We start from the raw sequence: 19,527 nt of genomic DNA, 5'->3' as shown, positions 1-19,527 counted from the left end.
AGACACTGCACCCGCAGCCCCCAGGACCTGAAGGATCCGACCTCCAGTGCAGGAGTGAACCCCAGGTGGCCCTCTCCCTTGCCCAGGTGGTGGCTACCCCGAGGAGCCCCCCTTTGCCTGCCTGCTTCGCTGAAGAGACCCCTGGGTCTCCAATTGAAACCTATTGCGAACCCGACGCCTGTTTGCACACTGCACCCAGCCGCCCCCGTGCCGCTGAGGGTGTACTTTCTGTGCTGACTTGTGTCCCCCCTGGTGCCCTACAAAACCCCCCTGGTCGCGGGTACTTACCTGCTGGCAGACCGGAACCGGGGCACCCCCTTCTCCATTGAAGCCTTGGCGTTTTGGGCACCACTTTGACCTCTGCACCTGACCGGCCCTGAGCTGCTGGTGTGGTAACTTTGGGGTTGCCCTGAACCCCCAACGGTGGGCTACCTTGGACCCAACTTTGAACACTGTAGGTGGTTTACTTACCTGCAAAACTAACAAATACTTACCTCCCCCAGTAACTGTTGAAATTTGCATTGTCTATTTTTAAAATAGCTTATTGCCATTTTTGCCAAAACTGTACATGCTATTTTGCTGATTCAAAGTTCCTATGATACCTAAGTAAAGTACCTTTCATTTAAAGTATTGATTGTAAATCTTGAACCTGTGGATCTGAAAATAAACGAAGAAAAGACATTTTTCTATATAAAAACCTATTGGCCTGGAATTGTCTTTGAGTATGTGTTCCTCATTTATTGCCTGTGTGTGTACAACAAAGGCTTAACACTACCCTCTGATAAGCCTACTGCTCGACCACACTACCACAAAATAGAGCATTAGAATTATCTCTTTTTGCCACTATCTTACCTCGAAGGGGAACCCTTGGACTCTGTGCATGCTATTTCTTACTTTGAAATAGTACATACAGAGCCAACTTCCTACAGTGGGTGTGCCTCCATATGTCCAAAAGGCCCCAGTGGTGTTGCCAATCAGTAAATGCTTTGGCCGTGCAGTGCATTGGGGAGTGTGGTAATGCGAGGTGCAATCTATCGAGCTCAGTGTTTGAGACACAGTTAAAGTCCCCTCCTATAACAATTGCTTGGGTTAAGTAAGGCCCTAGTGTATTTGATAATGAGGCAAGGAAGGACCCATGATCGTGGTTAAGTGCGTATACCCCTACTATTGTGATGTCTCGTCCTTCCAGCTGTCCAGAGACCAACACGTAGCGGCCCTCTGGATATATCATTTCTTTCGTTTTCTGAAAGGGGTCCCCTGGCGAATCCAAAGTAGGACTCCTCTGGTGAATGCTGAGTATCTGGTGGCATACACTTGCCTGCACCATCGCTTAGTGATGGCTTTGGCTTCTTGGCCTTGTGATGTGTGTTTCCTGGATAACTGCAATGTGTGCACCCCGCCTCTTGTATTGGGAGCTCACTCATCCAACAGAGATAACAGTGCTACCATGGGGCCAAGTAATGCCCTCTTGTGCCAAACAATGCAGACATAGCAGGGCTCTCAGTTCAGGTAAGTCAGAGGTGCCTCCCAGGGTGAAGGAGTATCCACTGCTCTATTAGCTCTCTCCCAGCCAACAAGGAGAGACGAGACAGCCCGCATAATCCAGGGTGTGTCGAATTTATATGATCTCATCAGAGGTACCAGTTGTTACCGTCGTTGGCGGGTCAGCTGAGTCCAAGGAGGAAAGCGAGGCACAGTCAGAGATCGAGTTTCCGTCCAAAAGATTATCTGTGGGGTGGAAGGTACTAGGACTTTGTCTGGCAAGGTTCGCTGCATCTCCACCACTGCTTTCCTCTCCATTAGTGCCTGGGAGCGCAATGGTGCTGCCACAGTCGTATTATTTTGTGATTTCCTCCTGCGTCCCATGTATGGATTTAGTTTGTCCCTAGGGCTCTCTATCATGGCAGGGATGTTTGAGTCCAACCATTCCCACACCTGTTGAGGGGAGGTGAAGAAGAGTGTGGTAATATTGTTGCTAACACGTAGTTTGGGAGGGAACAGTATTGGCATACTGGGTTCCCAAATCTCTTAACTTTTTCTTTGCCTCAGCAAAAGATGCTCTTTGCTTATGAGTGTCTTTTGTGAAATCTGAGAAAATCATAATGCAGTGGCTCTCGGTTTTTATTTTGCCTCGCTGTCGCGCCAGGGTTAGAACATGATCCCGGTCCCTGAAGTGGAGCAACTTCGCGATCATTGGACAGGATCGAGCACTGGGGGTGGAGATCTAGATGGCACCCAATGGGCCCACTGAATCGCAAAGTAAGGGGAAAGACCCTCAGGGGTGATTTAGTTGCAAACCCATTGCTCCAATAATGCAGTCATATTGGCCGCTTTCCCCTCTATTTTTTCCAGTAGGCCCACTATTCGTAAATTGCTTCTTCTTGCTCTGTTTTCTGTGTCTTCCGCTCCTGTCTCCAGAGCTTTTACTTGCGTTTCCATCTTAGTCATCCCTGTGTGTGCAGTTGCCAGAAAACTGGTGTAAGTTCACCTAGCGTCCTTTCGTTAGTAGTGATTCTGTCAGATAGTCATCAGTGATCATCCCGCAGGAGGCTAAGGTCAGTGGCGATTGTATTTATTTTAAGTTCAAGGGCCTCCCGGGACGCTGCATTGGCCTGAGGATTGTGTCCACTGTTGTTTCAGGAGGCGTGCTCTGGTCCGAAGCTGCAGGCCCTATTGCTCCACTCATGTCGTGCAGCCCCATCATGGCACTCTGGTCCATTCTCTCCCTCTTTTTCGTGGCTTTGCCCATGTTGACCAGGGCTGGTGTCTCGCAACGCAATTTCGGTGTGCAGCTCAGTTAAGGTAGGAGGCACAGCTTACTGTGATCCGGTTTCGGTACTTCTCAGCACTGTACTCTCCCAGTAGAGCCCATCAGGGGAATGGTGTTGGTCTCATAGGTCGGGATCTCCCCAACCAGCCCTATGCACACCTCACCACTGCCCCCAGCCTGTCCATGTTTTCACACTCAGCACTCACCTCTGGCCCCTGTGTATCAGCGGGCCCACGCCACGTCACAGGAGGTATCCAGCGGTCTGTGCCACTCCTCCTGTCTCAGTCTGCAACGTTCCTACCTGACCAAGTTCTGGTGGTCTCCAGGGGTTGAGTGGGTGTCCTCAGCTCTCCCCTTTTGTGCTGGGGGTCCCACAGTGCTTTCCTTCTCAGGGCCCCAGCTCCGCTGTCACATGTACGACCTTGGCCGGACCCGTTCAGGGTTCAAATAGAGGGAGACTCTAGGGCTCCACTGCAGTCTCCAGTCAGTCAGAGCTCAATGTCACAACACCCCCGCACACCCCTCCACGAGGGCTGGAAGATACCTTCTCCGCCCATCCCCACTCACCATTCTGGTACTGGGGGTGACAATTCCATGATCCCCTGGGTCTCTAGCACAGACCCCAGGTACTGCCAAACTGCCTTTCTGGTATTTCCACTGCAGCTGCTGCCAACCCCTCAGACAGGATTCTTCCCTCCTGGGGTCCAGGCAGCCCTGGCCCAGGAAGGCAGAACAAAGGATTTCCTCTGAGAGAGGGTGTTACACCCTCTCCCTTTGGAAATAGGTGTGAAGGGCTGGGGAGGAGTAGCCTCCCCCAGCCTCTGGAAATGCTTTGGTGGGGCGTAAGCCAGTGTACACCGGTTCAGGGATCCCCCAGCCCTGCTCTGGCACGAAACTGGACAAAGGAAAGGGGAGTGACCACTCCCCTGACCAGTACCTCCCAGGGGAGGTGCCCAGAGCTCCTCCAGTGTGTCCCAGACCTCTGGCATCTTGGAAACAGAGGTGTTGGGGGCACACTGGACTGCTCTTCCAGGATTTCCTTCGTGCACAGCCTAGCCTGGATCCCCAGCACTCCGTCCTGCAGTGCACAACCCTCTGAGTTGTCCTCCGACGTTGTGGGACCCTCTTTTGTAACTTCGCGTGGACTCCGGTTCACTCTTCTTCTAAGTGCTTGTTGGGGTACTTCTGCGGGGGCTGCCTGCTTCTGTGAGGGCTCTCTGAGTTGCTGAGCGCCCCTCTGTCTCCTCCTCCAAAAGGCGACATCCTGGTCCTTCCTGGTCCTCAGCAGCACCCAAAAACCTCTACCGCGACCCTCATAACACAAACCACACATCCCAACACCAAGCCCCGCATGGAAAAACAAAGCATGGTCAGCCCTCACCAAAGCATGCTCACTGCACATACCCATAACAACCCCCTAACCATCATCACACAAACCCACACACAGGAATGCTTGCACTGGGGTACACAAACACCCACCCATTGCACACCATTACTCACATACATGCACTAATCATGCTCTTATATCCCTGCAGGACCACTACGGAACGTCACCACACCGGAGGGTCCAGACAACTCCACTCCACCCACAGAAGAGGCCCACAGTGACAACAGCAGCTCTGCCCTACTGGATCCTGATGACCAGCCCGGACCATCGTGGGCCTCGGGACAGTCGGTTCCTCTTGCACAGGCACAGCCCAACACTGACCTTCCCCCCTCTGGTAACACCAGCACAGCACCCACCCAGCGGCCCAACCTCCGTACCCAGGACACGTCAATCAGCGGTGTGTCCACCACTACAGGGAACCCAGGATAACCCACCACCCCAACAACAACAGGGACCTGGGGGCAGTGGTAGTGGGCACACGGTCCAGGGGACGGAGGCACAGGAACACAGGGGAACTGGGAGGGCTGCTGTGCGACAGGGGGCGGACAGGCCAAGGGAACCCACTCTCCACAAGCCCCTCTCCTCCATCATGGGAGCATACCACCACTCCCAGGAGACGATGGCGACGGTACTGGCCAAGTTTCAGGAGACCCAGCGCATGCAGGACGAACTGTATTTGGGGTTCAGGGAGGAGCTCAGAACCATCAGCTCCGCCCTGGGCACCATCTTAGGGGTACTGAAAGACATACAAAAGACCATGAGGGACACCGTGGTACTCCAAGGGGCACCTGACACTAGCATGGACGATGAACTGCCCACCACCTCCGCCGGCGCTAGTGGACAGGACGCCCCGCCACAGGACCACCACACCAGCACACCACCCCCTGCAGACGGACAACCACCCCGCAAGCGCTCCCTGAGATCCAGGAACAGGACAGAGCAAGATGGCAAGACCCCCGCCAGGAAATGAGACCACCCTGATTGTCCTCCCACTGTCCCACTTTGTTACCCTGTCCAGATTGGAACTGCCCCATCTCAACTCCCTATGCCCATATGGGCAGTGCACCTGTGTGACTAATGGACTGGACTCTGCCATGGACATACCTCCACCGTCCCCCATCACCATATCACTACCCCCCTCCGTTTATGAGCACTGAAATAAACACCCTTGAACCACAAAACAATCTTGAGTCAGTCTGTGAATTGGTAAATATGTATTATCAATGACAGTGTCAAAATGCTTTCCAATTTTATAGCCAACATACCTATTTCACACATCACAAGTCCTTGAAGGATGCAAGCAGATGACACACGTTGCTAACCACACCTGTGAAAACGTAATGGAAAGGTACAACTCAGTGACCAAATACTGCTATGAACTGACAGACAGGATAGAGGTAGAAGTGTGAAAGTGAATGTAATGGCAAAAAGAAAACTGTTCTCACCTGTGTGTCACTGGAAATATTCCCGTATGACTGACTCCCTTTTGTCTATGTCTTCTTCCTCAGCGTCCTCCTCATCACTGTCCACAGGCTCCACAGCTGCCACAACACCGCCATCTGGACCATCCTCCTGCAGAAAAGGCACCTGGTGTCGCAAAGCAAGATTGTGAAGCATCGAGCAGGCGATGATGATCTGGCACACCTTCCTTGGTGAGTAGAATAGGGAACCACCTGTCATATGCAGGCACCTGAACCTGGCCTTCAGGAGGCCGAAGGTGCGTTCGATCACCCTCCTAGTCTGCCCATGGGCCTCATTGTAGCGTTCCTCTGCCCTGGTCCTGGGATTCCTCACTGGGGTCAATAGCCAGGACAGGTTGGAGTATCCAGAGTCCCCCAATAGCCACACCCGGTGCCTCTGGAGTTGACCCATCATATAAGGGATGCTGCTATTGCGCAGGATGTAGGCGTCATGCACTGATCCAGGGAACATAGCATTTACCTGGGAGATGTACTGGTCTGCCAAACATACCATCTGTACATTCATCGAATGATAACTCTTCCGGTTCCTGTACACCTGTTCACTCCTGTGGGGGGGGACCAGAGCTACATGGGTCCCATCAATAGCACCTATGATGTTAGGGATATGTCCAAGGGCATAGAAGTCACCTTTCACTGTAGGCAAATCCTCCACCTGAGGGAAAACGATGTAGCTCCTTACGTGTTTCAGCAGGGCAGACAACACTCTGGACAACATGTTGGAAAACATATGCTGGGACATCCCTGATGCCATGGCCACTGTTGTCTGAAACGATCCACTTGCACGGAAATGGAGCACTGACAGCACCTGCACTTCAGGGGGGATTCCTGTGGGATGGCGGATTGGTGACATCAAGTCTGGCTCCAACTGGGTACATAGTTCCTGGATAGTGGCACGGTCAAACCTGTAGGTGATGAGTAAATGTCGCTCCTCCATTGTCAACAGGTCCACCAGCGGTCGGTACACCGGAGGATTCCACCATCTTCTCAAATGTCAAAGCTGACGGTGCCTAGGAAGGACAACAGCGACCACGGAGTCAACAAAATCCCAGGTATGTACCCACAGATACACAGAACACGACACCAAACACAAAAATCTTCCTGTATGTGTGTCGAGTGTAGGCCCAGGTATGTGTGACCCAGTTGCAAATGAAGCCATGTGGGCCCCTGAAATGGTGGCTGCCTGACCTTTAAACTGGGACAGTGGGATGTGAGGTAACTGCGCTAGCGTTGTACACCGTCAATGCTGCATTGGTTAACTTTGGACCCTATGGGTCCCAGGAGCCAATGATGAAGTGTGCCGCCGGTGATGATACGCACTGCCGCGGACGTCCCCGCCGCGGACATGACCGCCATTTTCCATCTGTTCAATCACTTGATACCTGATCTTTGACAGGAGAGGACCTACACTGCAAGTGCTGCTGTGACCTCAGTCTGGAAGAGACAATGGCTGCTGCATCTGGGGAAAGGGCCCTGCCTTCACTGCTCAGGAGTTGGAGAAGCTCGTGGACGGGGTCCTCCCCCAGTACACGCTACTCTACGGTCCTCCAGACCAACAGGTAAGTACCAAGGGAGCACGTTGTATGGGCTATGCCTGGGTGGAGAGGGTGGGTTGTAAGAGGGAAGGGGGCAGAGTGCAGTGAACATGAAGGACTGTGAATGCATGTGCCACATGGCAAGGGCAGGGATGGGGGCCACTCACTTCCACAGTGCTCTTGCTAATGACTTCTCTTCTTCCCCTGTGCATGTCATGTAGGTCAGCGCCCACCAGAAGAAGGACATTTGGCGTGTCATCGCCAAGGACGTCCGGACCCTAGGGGTCCACCAGAGACAGGGCACCCACTGCCGTAAGAGATGGGAGGACATTCGCCGCTGGAGCAAGAAGACGGCGGATGGCCTCCCAACGTGGGAGGGGTGCCTGTCGCCCCATGACCCCCCTCATGTTCCGGATCCTGGCGGTGGCCTACCCTGAGTTGGATGGGCGCTTGAGGGCATCACAGCAGACACAAGGGGGTGAGTACACATTCATTCTGGGGACTTTGCGTGCTGTTGAGGGGTCTAGGTGTGGGCTGTGGGTTTCCCTAGGCCAGGGCGATTCCATAGGCTAGGCCCCTCCGTAATGCAGGCCATGTGGCACTCCACCCCACCCCACCGCAGTAGAGTGCCAAGTACAGGTATACATGCCCCTGTGGCATACATGTGTGCAGATGTCGACCATAGCGATGTAGGCCACATCCCAGGAATTGCATCTGTAGAGGCCAGGAGCACGGCGTAGTGCAGGGGGCTGCTGTGTCTGTATTGTCCGCCAACGGTAGCAGTATGCCATGCACTCAACCTGTCTTTCTTCTGTCGTCCCCCCCCCTTTTTCTGCTCTCCATGTTCTTTTGTGCATCAGCATCATCAGGCGGAGGTACAGTGGCACCGGAGCACGAGGGAGCTGCATCCCACATGGCCATGGTGGGCCACACCACGGACTCAGAATGCACTAGTGGGACGGAGGGCGAGGGGAGCTTCACGTCGGGCACCGGATCACAAACCAGCGACACGGACTCGTACGCCGATGGGAGCTCCCTTGTGGTGGCGGCACCATCTGTGCCCCACACTTCTACAGGTACAGCCGCCACCTCCCCTACCAGCACCGCCCTCCCAGCAGCCCCTCAGCCTTCGCCCCGTGCCCGCTCACCCAGGAGGGTGGGCATCACCTTCACCCCAGGCACCTCAGCCCCTGCCCCTGTCACCCCTGCTGCCCTCAGTGAGGAGGCCATTGACCTCCTCAGGTCACTCACTGTTGGGCAGTCTACCATTGTGAATGGCATCCAGGGTGTAGAAAGGGAGTTGCAACACGGTAATGCATTCCTGGAGGGCATTCATTCTGGTCAGGCTGCCCTTCATCAAACCCTGCAATCTTTGGCCTCAGCACTGATGGCAGCCATTGTCCCTGTGTCTAGCCTCCCCGCTCCAACTTCCTCCACCCAGACCCAAGCCCCTGTACCCCAGCCTATCCCAAGCACACCAACAGACAAGCATACACACACCTCAACACACAAAAGTAGCTCAGGCAAACATAGGCACCACACATCCCACAGGCACCCACGCAAGCATCAGACACATACAGACACAGCAACATCCACTGTCTCCACTGTGTCCCCCTCCTCATCATCTCCCTCCTCCCTCCCAGTGTCGTCCACACTCTCACCTGCATGCACTACATCTACAGGCACTAGGACTCGCAACAGAACACCCAGCACCACACCCCGTTCACCTGCACTCACCACCCCCACTCCCATTTACATGTCCCCTGTGTCCTCTCCCAGTGTGTCTGTGACGCCCCCTCCCAAAGTACACAAACGCGGGCACCCACACACCCAACATCCATCCACCTCACAACAGCCTCCACTACCTGCACCCAAAACACCTAAAGTGACACCTCCTACAACCACCTCCTCTTCCTCCACTCCAAGACCCCCTCCAGCTACCCATCCCAGTGTTCGTCAGAAACTGTCCCTCAGCAACGTTGACCTCTTTGCCCCCACCCCCACCCCTCCAATTCATCAGTCCCGTAGTAGCGCCTCAGCCAAAAAGACTCCAGTACCAGTGGTGCGTGTTACAGGTGTGTGGAGTGCACCGGCCACCAGGGCAGGCAGTGTGACACAGAGTCAAGGCACTGCCAGTCCACCCCCTTTAAAGCATCTCAAGTTGGCAAGTGGCCGACGGGACCGGGTGAAGACTCCTGGAGGCAAAACTACTCACAAGGGTCCCAGGGGGATTGCAGAGTCAGCTGTGACTCCTCCAAAGGCGGTGAAGTGCCAGAAGAAGTCTGCACAGCCTTGTGAGAGCAGCACAGCGGAGAAAGGCGGCATCCTCCCCGACGGCCGGGACGCCACCGCCAGCACCGTCGTCACTGGTCAGGAGACCACCGCCAGAGTCAGTGCCCTGGAGGGCCCAAGTATCGTCACTGGTTAGGAGACCACCGCCAGAGTCAGTGCCCAGGAGGGCCCAAGTATCGTCACTGGTCAGGAGACCACCGCCGGAGTCAGTGCCCAGGAGGGCCCAAGTATCGTCACTGGTCAGGAGACCACCGCCGGAGTCAGTGCCCAGGAGGGCCCCGGCTGCCACAGCCCCGCTGGTCAATGAGGGACCATCTTGCCACACACCAATGCACAGGTCAGAGACCGCCATGGCAAAGCACCACTGAACAGGGCAAGCACCGCTGAACAGGGCAAGCATCGCTGAACAGGTCAGAGACCGCCATGGCAAAGCACCGCTGAACAGGGCAAGCACCGCTGAACAGGGCAAGCACCGCTAAACAGCCCAGAGACCACTATGGCAAAGCACCGCTGAACAGGGCAAGCACCGCTGAACAGGTCAGAGACCGCCATGGCAAAGCACCGCTGAACAGGGCAAGCACCGCTGAACAGGTCAGAGACCGCCATGGCAAAGCACCGCTGAACAGGGCAAGCACCACTGAACAGGTCAGAGACCGCCATGGCAAAGCACAGCTGAACAGGGCAAGCACCGCTGAACAGGTCAGAGACCGCCATGGCAAAGCACCGCTGAACAGGGCAAGCACCGCTGAACAGCCCAGAGACCGCCATGGCAAAGCACAGCTGAACAGGGCAAGCACCGCTGAACAGGTCAGAGACCGCCATGGCAAAGCACCGCTGAACAGGGCAAGCACCGCTGAACAGGGCAAGCACCGCTGAAGAGGTCAGAGACTGCCATGGCAAAGCACCACTGAACAGGGCAAGCACCGCTGAACAGGTCAGAGACCGCCATGGCAAAGCACCGCTGAACAGGGCAAGCACCGCTGAACAGGGCAAGCACAGCTGAACAGCCCAGAGACCGCCATGGCAAAGCACCGCTGAACAGGGCAAGCACCGCTGAACAGCCCAGAGACCGCCATGGCAAAGCACCGCTGAACAGGGCAAGCACCGCTGAACAGGTCAGAGACCGCCATGGCAAAGCACCGCTGAACAGGGCAAGCACCGCTGAACAGCCCAGAGACCGCCATGGCAAAGCACCGCTGAACAGGGCAAGCACCGCTGCAGAAGGTAAAGACCGCCACATCAAGCATCGTTATCCCATGTACAGCTGGGACAGTGACGGGACAGGAACTGTCACGGGGAGCCTAATCCAATCTAGGCACCATTCCCCCTCCAGAACCAGTGGAGAGATCCATCCACTACCTCTGTCCTTCACAGGATGAAGCATTCTGGGCACCAGTCCCCCTCCAGAACCAGTGGAGGCTGTTATCGACTTGAGAGACTGTGGCTTTGCACTCCCCAGGATATGGCAGTGGGCAAGCCACCCACTGTAGAGACTTGAGAGACTGTGGCTTTGCACTCCCCAGGATATGGCAGTGGGCAACCCACCCACTGTAGAAACTTGAGAGACTGTGGCTTTGCACTCCCCAGGATATGGCAGTGGGCAAGCCACCCACTGTAGAGACTTGAGAGACTGTGGCTTTGCACTCCCCAGGATTGTTCAGTGGGCAACCCACCCACTGTAGAGACTTGAGAGACTGTGGCTTTGCACTCCCCAGGATATGGCAGTGGGCAACCCACCCACTGTAGAGACTTGAGAGACTGTGGCTTTGCACTCCCCAGGATATGGCAGTGGGCAACCCACCCACTGTAGGGACTTGAGAGACTGTGGCTTTGCACTCCCCAGGATGGAACAGTGGGCAAGCCACCCACTGTAGAGACTTGAGAGACTGTGGCTTTGCACTCCCCAGGATATGGCGGTGGGCAACCCACCCACTGTAGAGACTTGAGAGACTGTGGCTTTGCACTCCCCAGGATACGTCAATGGGCATGGAGCCCCGTCGTGGATCTAGCGTGGTGCTGTAATACGGCTGAGGTGCCCCCTTCCTTCCCCCAGAGGTGCCTGTTGTATTTCTCTCTGATGCCCCGGCAGTGTTCTCTCCGTTTGTGGACAGGTATCTTGTGTGGGCCTCGCCCATGCATTTTTGGCCCAGTGGTGCACGGACATTGAGATGTGCATATCTGCACTACTTCTCGTAATGTATATACTTTTGAATGAGTTCATATATATCTGTATATATTTGAAACATGTATTTTGATACATTACAATGTTTGAACTGATTTTGTTTTGTCTTTGCATTCTTCCGGGGGGGTTGTAGGTTTTTACAGTGATGTTTGGAAATGCATTGGTGTGTGTGTTGTAATGTGCGAGGGTGGGGGTGGGGTGGGGATGTTGCGTGTGTGTCCCCCTGACTTTTGCCTCCCCCCTCCCCTATGTCGTAGGTGCAGTACTCACCGTTGTCTTCGCTGCCGCTGGCACTGGTGTTCGTAGATGAGTAGGAAGACAAGGGCAGGTAGGATTTGTAATTCCGGCTCCATGGTGGCCTCCTTCCTCGTGGAGTGTGTTAAGGTGAGCGTTTTCCCATTGCAAAAGCTGTTTCCGCCGTGGTTTTATCCACGGTGAAATCGCCCCGGAAAAGGTGGCGGATTGGCGGGTTGTGATACTGTGGGAGGTACATTGTCTTCCGCCTGTCTGTTGGCGGTGACCGCCGCGCTGCTTGTCTGTACCTCCGTGGGGGGCGGAGTGTTAAAGTGTCTGTCTTTGTTGGCGGTTTTCACAACGGTCATAATTCCCTTTTTTTGTCCGCCGCCCTGTTTGCGGTATTACTGCACATTTAACACCGTCCGCCAGGGTTGTAATGACCCCCTAAGTGTTCTTTATAAGCTGAGCGTGTAAATCGTAAGGGTATGTTCCACTCTCTAAAGGCACAAACCCTGCAAGGTTCTGAGTTTGCTTCCTTTAACTAACAAGATATGATTTCTGCTACTGAAGAACTAACTCATTATCTCCTCGTACGTGGAGATTTGCTCATCCCTATCTGATGTCTTCATATGATTGCTTCTTCAGTAGCTAAAGCAGGTGCATGATGATGGTCAAAGGAAAGATCAAACTTTACCCCAGTTGGTGAAATACTGATTTTAGTGAATGCCCAGGGAAATTATCTAGAAATCAGTCACAAGTTTGAAACGTATGTTGCACATGTGCATGTTGCCATTTCAGTACTCATGCCTGCATAATCCTTTTTCAGAAACTCACCATTCTGGTTCTCAACTTGTTCTGAAGGCACATCATCATCATCCCCTGTATTGTCATTTAATAAAATTACATTGAATGGTGCGTCTCCTTTTCTGCTCCTTACAGTCGTAGAAGTACAACAATCAGTGAACCAATCTGTGCTTTGGCAGTGATGAGATAATGGATTCAAACTGCTGTGAAGTTGGTGCTATTGGAACAGGAATGTATCCTGTAAGGTAAATTGATGTGCACCCATGTCCTGAGTTACCTAATTGCGTGTGTAGTATTCTGACTTTCTTTTATCCCAGCACCCAAAAACTCCTGGGTGTAGGAAAGTACCATCTTGCCTGGCATTTTAGCCCAAATTTCACTGTATATATGTTGTTTTAGTGTATGTGTCACTGGGACCCTGCCATCCAGGGCCCAAGTGCTCATAAGTGTGCCCTGTATGTGTTCCCTGTGTGATGACTAACTGTCTCACTGAGGCTCGGCTAACCAGAACCTCAGTGGTTATGCTCTCTCTGCTTTCCAAATTGTCACTAACAGGCTAGTGACCAATTTCACCAATTCACATTGGCATACTGGAACACCCTTATAATTCCCTAGTATATGGTACTGAGGTACACATGGTATTGGGGTTCCAGGAGATCCCTATGGGCTGCAACATTTTCTTTGCCACCCATAGGGAGCTCTGACAATTCTTACACAGGCCTGCCACTGCAGCCTGAGTGAAATAATGTCCACGTTATTTCACAGCCATTTACCACTGCACTTAAGTAACTTATAAGTCACCTATATGTCTAACCTTCACCTGGTGAAGGTTGGGTGCAAAGTTACTTAGTGTGTGGGCACCACTAGCCAAGGTGCCCCCACATCGTTCAGGGCAAATTCCCCCGACTTTGTGAGTGCGGGGACACCATTTCACGTGTGCACAATACATAGGTCACTACCTATGTATAGCGTCACAATGGTAACTCCGAACATGGCCATGTAACATGTCTACGATCATGGAATTGTCACCCCAATGCTATTCTGGCATTGGGGAGACAATTCCATGATCCCCTGAGTCTCTAGCACAGACCCAGGTACTGCCAAACTGCCTTTCCCGGGGTTTCACTGCAGCTGCTGCTGCTGCCAACCCCTCAGACAGGTTTCTGCCCTCCTAGGGTCCAGCCAGGCCTGGCCCAGGAAGGCAGAACAAAGGACTTCCTCAGAGAAAGGGTGTTACACCCTCTCTCTTTGGATAAAGGTGTCAGGGCTGGGGAGGAGTAGCCTCCCCCAGCCTCTGGAAATGCTTTGATGGGCACAGATGGTGCCCATCTCTGCATAAGCCAGTCTACACCGGTTCAGGGATCCCCCAACCCTGCTCTGGCGTGAAACTGGACAAAGGAAAGGAGAGTGACCACTCCCCTGACCTGCACCTCCCAGGGGAGGTGACCAGAGCTCCTCCAGCGTGCACCAGACCTCTGCCATCTTGGATTCAGAGGTGTGCTGGCACACTGGACTGCTCTGAGTGGCCAGGGCCAGCAGGTGACGTCAGAGACTCCTTCTGATAGGCTCTTACCTGTGTTACTAGCCTATCCTCCTTCCTAGGTAGCCAATCCTCCTTTTCTGGCTATTTAGGGTCTCTGCTTTGGGGAATTCTTCAGATACCGAATGCAAGAGCTCACCAGAGTTCCTCTGCATCTCCCTCTTCACCTTCTGCCAAAGGATCGACCGCTGACTGCTCAGGACGCCTGCAAAACCGCAACAAAGTAGCAAAGACGACTACTGCAACCTTGTATCGCTTCATCCTGCCGGCTTTCTCATCTGTTTCCTGGTGGTGCATGCTCTGGGGGTAGCCTGCCTCCTTCTTGCACCAGGAGCTCTGAAGCAACCGTAGGCAACAAAAGACTGCATCACCGGTCCTCTGGGTCCCCTTTGAGAACAACGAGCATGGTCCCTGGAACTCAGCAACTCTGTCCATGTGACTCCCACAGTCCAGTGACTCTTCAGTCCAAGTTTGGTGGAGGTAAGTCCTTGCCTCCCCATGCTAGACTGCATTGCTGGGTACCGCGTGATTTGCAGCTGCTCCGGCTCCTGTGCACTCTTCCAGGATTTCCTTAGTGGACAGCCAAGCCTGGGTCCCGACACTCTAACCTGTAGTGCACAACCTTCCGAGTTGTCCTCTGGCGTCGTGGGACTCCCTTTTGTGACATTGGGTGGACTCCGGTTCACTCCTCTTCTAAGTGCCTGTTCCGGTACTTCTGCAGGTGCTGCCTGCTTCTGTGAGGACTCCCTGACTTGCTGGGCGCCCCCTCTGTCTCCTCATCCAAGTGGCGACATCCTGGTCCCTCCTGGGCCACAGCAGCATCCAAAAACCCTAACCGCGACCCTTGCAGCTAGCAAGGCTTGTTTGCGGTCTTTCTGCATGGGAACACCTCTGCAAGCTTCTTCACGACGTGGGACATCCATCCTCCAAAGGGGACATTCCTAGTCCTCTTCGTTCTTGCAAAACACCAGGCTTCTTCCATCCGGTGGCAGCTCCTTTGCACCCTCAGCTGGCATTTCCTGGGCATCTGCCCACTCTCGACATTGTCGCGACTCTTGGACTTGGTCCCCTTGTTTCACAGGTACTCAGGTCCGGAAATCCACTGTTGTTGCTTTGCTGGTGTTGGTCTTCCTTGCAGAATCCCCCTATCACGACTTCTGTGCTCTCTGGGGGTTGTAGGTGCCATTTACACCTACCTTACAGGGTCTTGGGGTGGGCTATTTTTCTAACCCTCACTGTTTTCTTACAGTCCCAGCGACCCTCTACAAGCTCACATAGGTTTGGTGTCCATTCGTGGTTCGCATTCCACTTTTGGAGTATATGGTTTGTGTTGCCCCTATACCTATGTGCTCCTATTGCAATCTACTGTAACTTTACACTGCTTGCATTACTTCCTTTTGCTATTACTGCATATTTTTGGTATTGTGAACAATAGAGTGCCCCTCTCCTAAGTGTTACCTACTTGCCCCTTTAAAAGTGGCTTCTCCTTCGAAGCTCGCCTTTTGGGTTAACACCTTTGTGGCTTTCCTCAGGAGAGGAGGTAACACCAATCTCCCATGCAGGCCTGTATAGTGTCCTTTCCTGGGATTCATTAGCATGTCTCACCAGGACAGGAGAAAGTTGTCTGCAGGACAAGCCCTGTGTACATCAGTAAACAGGCACTGGAAACCTTGGCCAACTAAGATGGCAACATATAAAGTTGCACTTTGCCCACTACTGACATTACATTTGAATTAACCATTAATGCACTGATTCTATTTATACCAAACAGTACCAAACTCAGTAGTCCCATTCAGAAGTTAGCAGGGCTGGGGTGCAAGCCTATAGCTCTATGTGCCAATGGTGCTGCTAGCCATTCCACAGTAAAAACGACAATTTAAGGTCTTTACTGCTGGATCGTGTAAAAGTATGTTTAATGTACTATCCCAGTGGCATAAAATCAAAATTTTCAAAGACACCTTGAGGTCATTTCTTGGTATGAGTGAGTACTACTCAAGGTTTATTCAGGGGTATGATCTGGTTGTACAACCACTTCGGAAGCTATTGCAGAAATGTGTACAGTTCATTTGGGATGATGCAGCTAACCAGGCCTTTTCTAGAATCAAATCTCTGATCATTAATGCACCAGCTTTGTCCTCTTTTAGACCTGAAAGCAAGTGCGTCCTAATGGTGGATGCAAGTCAAGTTGGAATAAAGGCTGGTCTCTCACAATTTTATGACAACAGAGAAAATACTGTAGCCTTCGCCTCCCTCTTATTGAAGACCCCAGAGTCACACTACAGCACAAGTGAGAGAGAAGCGTTGGCCTGCTCATGGACCATCAAATCAATCAGTCATTTGTAAAGCACAGCACTATCAACCCTAAGGGTATCTGGGCGCCGAGGGAGCCGTGTCTCTGTCAAAGAGCCATGTCTTCAGCCTTCTTCTGCAAACTGCCAAGGAGGAAGCTGTCCAGAGGTGGGGAGGCAGGTTGTTCTAGGACCTGGCTGCGATGTAGGAGAAGGATCGGCCCCGGCTGCTAGAGCAATGGATGCAATAGGTGTAAGGAAATGCCTCCTAGGAATGGTTACCCCCTGACTTTTTGACTTTTGCTGATGCCAAGTTATGATTGAAAGTGTGCTGGGACCCTGCTAACCAGGCCCCAGCACCAGTGTTCTTTCCCTAAACTGTACCTTTGCTTCCACAATTGCCACAGCCCTGGCACTCAAATAAGTCCCTTGTAAGTGGTACCCCTGGTACCAAGGGCCCTGATGCCAGAGAAGGTCTCTAAGGGCTGCAGCATGTCTTATGCCACCCTGGGGACCCCTCACTCAGCACATGCACACTGCCTCACAGCTTGTGTGTGCTGGTGGGGAGAAAATGACTAAGTCGACCTGGCACTCCCCTCAGAGTGCCATGCCAACCTCACACTGCCTGTGGCATAGGTAAGTCACCCCTCTAGCAAGCCTTACAGCCCTAAGGCAGGGTGCACTATACCACAGGTGAGGGCATATGTCCATGAGTGCTATGCCCCTACAGTGTCGAAGCAAAACCTTAGACATTGTAAGTGCAGGGTAGCCATAAGAGTACATGGTCTGGGAGTTTGTCAAACATGAACTCCACAGTTCCATAATGGCTACACTGAAATCTGTGAAGTTTGGTATCAAACTTCTCAGCACAATAAATGCACACTGGTGCCAGTGTGGAATTTATTGTAGAATGCACCCAGAGGGCATCTTAGAGATGCTTCCTGAATACCAATCCGACTTCTATTGTTAGGCTGACCAGTTTATTCCAGTCTGCCACAACCAGATGAGTTGCTGGCCACATGGGGAGAGTGCCTTTGTCACTCTGTGGCCAGGAACAAATCCTGTACTGTGTGGAGCTGCTTCTCACCTCCCCCTGCAGGAACTATAACACCTGGCGGTGAGCCTCAAAGGCTCACCCCTTTTGTTACAGAGCCACAGGACATCCCAGCTAGTGGAGATGCCCGCCCCTCTGGCCACTGCCCCCACTTTTGGCGGCAAGGCTGGAGGAGATAATGAGAAATACAAGGAGGAGTCACCCACCAGTAAGGACAGCCCCTAAGGTGCCCTGAGCTGAGATGACCCCTGCCTTTAGAAATCCTCCATTTTAAGTTTGGAGGATTCCCCAAAAAGGATTAGGGATGTGCCCCCCTCTCCTCAGGGAGCCACCCTCCAGGACAGTAGGCATTGGCTACTGCCCCCAAGACCTAAACACACCCCTAAATTAAGTATTTAGGGGCACCTCAGAACCCAGGAAATCAGATTCCTGCAACCTGAAACAAGAAGAAGGACTGCTGACCTGAAAGCCCTGCAGAGACGACGGAAGACAACAACTGCTTTGGCCCCAGCCCTACCGGCCTGTCTCCTGACTCGAAAAATTGCAACAGCGATGCATCCAACAGGGACCAGCGACCTCTGAAGCCACAGAGGACTGCCCTGAACCTAAGGACCAAGAAACTCCCATGAGCAGCGGCTCTGCTCAACAAACAGCAACAATATTGCAACTTTTGTGCAACTTTCAAAGACCTCACTCTTCCCGCCAGAAGCGTGAGACTTCACCCTCTGCACCCGACGCCCCCAGCTCGAGATCCAGAGAACCAACACCACAGGGAGGACTCCCAGGTGACTGCGACCTCATGAGTAGCCTGAGATGACCCCCTGGAACCCCACAGCGACGCATGCAGAGAGAATCCAGAGGCTCCCCCTGACAGTGACTGCCTGTGACAAGGGGCCCAACGGCTGGACCAAGCACTGCACCCACAGCTCCCAGGACCAGAAGGAACCGAACCTCAGTGCAGGAGTGCCCACCAGGCGACCCTCTGCCTAGCCCAGTCGGTGGTTGGCCCGAGAAGCCCCCCTGTGCCCTGCCTGCACCGCTAGAGTGACCCCCGGGTCCCTCCATTGAATCCAATACAAAACCTGGCGCCTGCTTTGCACACTGCACCCGGCCGCCCCTGTGGCGCTGAGGGTGTGTTTTGTGTGCCTACTTGTGTCCCCCCCCCCAGCGCTCTACAAAACCCTCCTGGTCTGCCTTCCGAAGATGCGGGTACTTACCTGCTGGCAGACTGGAACTGGAGCACCCCTGTTCTCCATAGGCGCCTATGTGTTTTGGGCACCTCTTTGACCTCTGCACCTGACTGGCCCTGAGCTGCTGGTGTGGTAACTTTGGGGTTGCCTTGAACCCCCAACGGTGGGCTGCCTATGCCCAGGAACTGAGACTTGTAAGTGTCTTACTTACCTCACAATCTAGCCAATACCTACCTCCCCCATGAACTGTTGATTTTTGCACTGTCTACTTTTAAAACAGCTTATTGCTATTTTAACAAAAACTGTATATGTTATTGCTCTAATTCAAAGTTCCTAACTTACCTCGGTAGAGTACCTTGCATTTTATGTATTCACTTCAAATCATGAACTTGTGGTTCTAAAAATAAAGAAAATATATTTTTCTATATAAAAACTGTTGGCCTGGAGTTAAGTCTTTGAGTGTGTGTTCCTCATTTATTGCCTGTGTGTGTACAACAAATGCTTAACACTACCCTCTGATAAGCCTACTGCTCGACCACACTACCACAAAATAGAGCATTAGAATTATCTAATTTCACCACTATCTTCCCTCTAAGGGGAACCCTTGGACTCTGTGCACACTGTCTCTTACTTTGAGATAGTACATACAGAGCCAACTTACTAGATTGGTGGATCAGCGGTGGGGTCTAAGACTTGTGCTGGACTACTCAGCCAATACCTGATCACACGTCTAAATTCCAAAAATTGTCATTAGAAACTGATTTTTGAAA

This window comes from Pleurodeles waltl, chromosome 6 (genome assembly GCF_031143425.1).
Source record: "Pleurodeles waltl isolate 20211129_DDA chromosome 6, aPleWal1.hap1.20221129, whole genome shotgun sequence".
NCBI lineage: Eukaryota > Metazoa > Chordata > Amphibia > Caudata > Salamandridae > Pleurodeles > Pleurodeles waltl.
Note: the sequence above shows the minus strand (reverse complement) of the source record.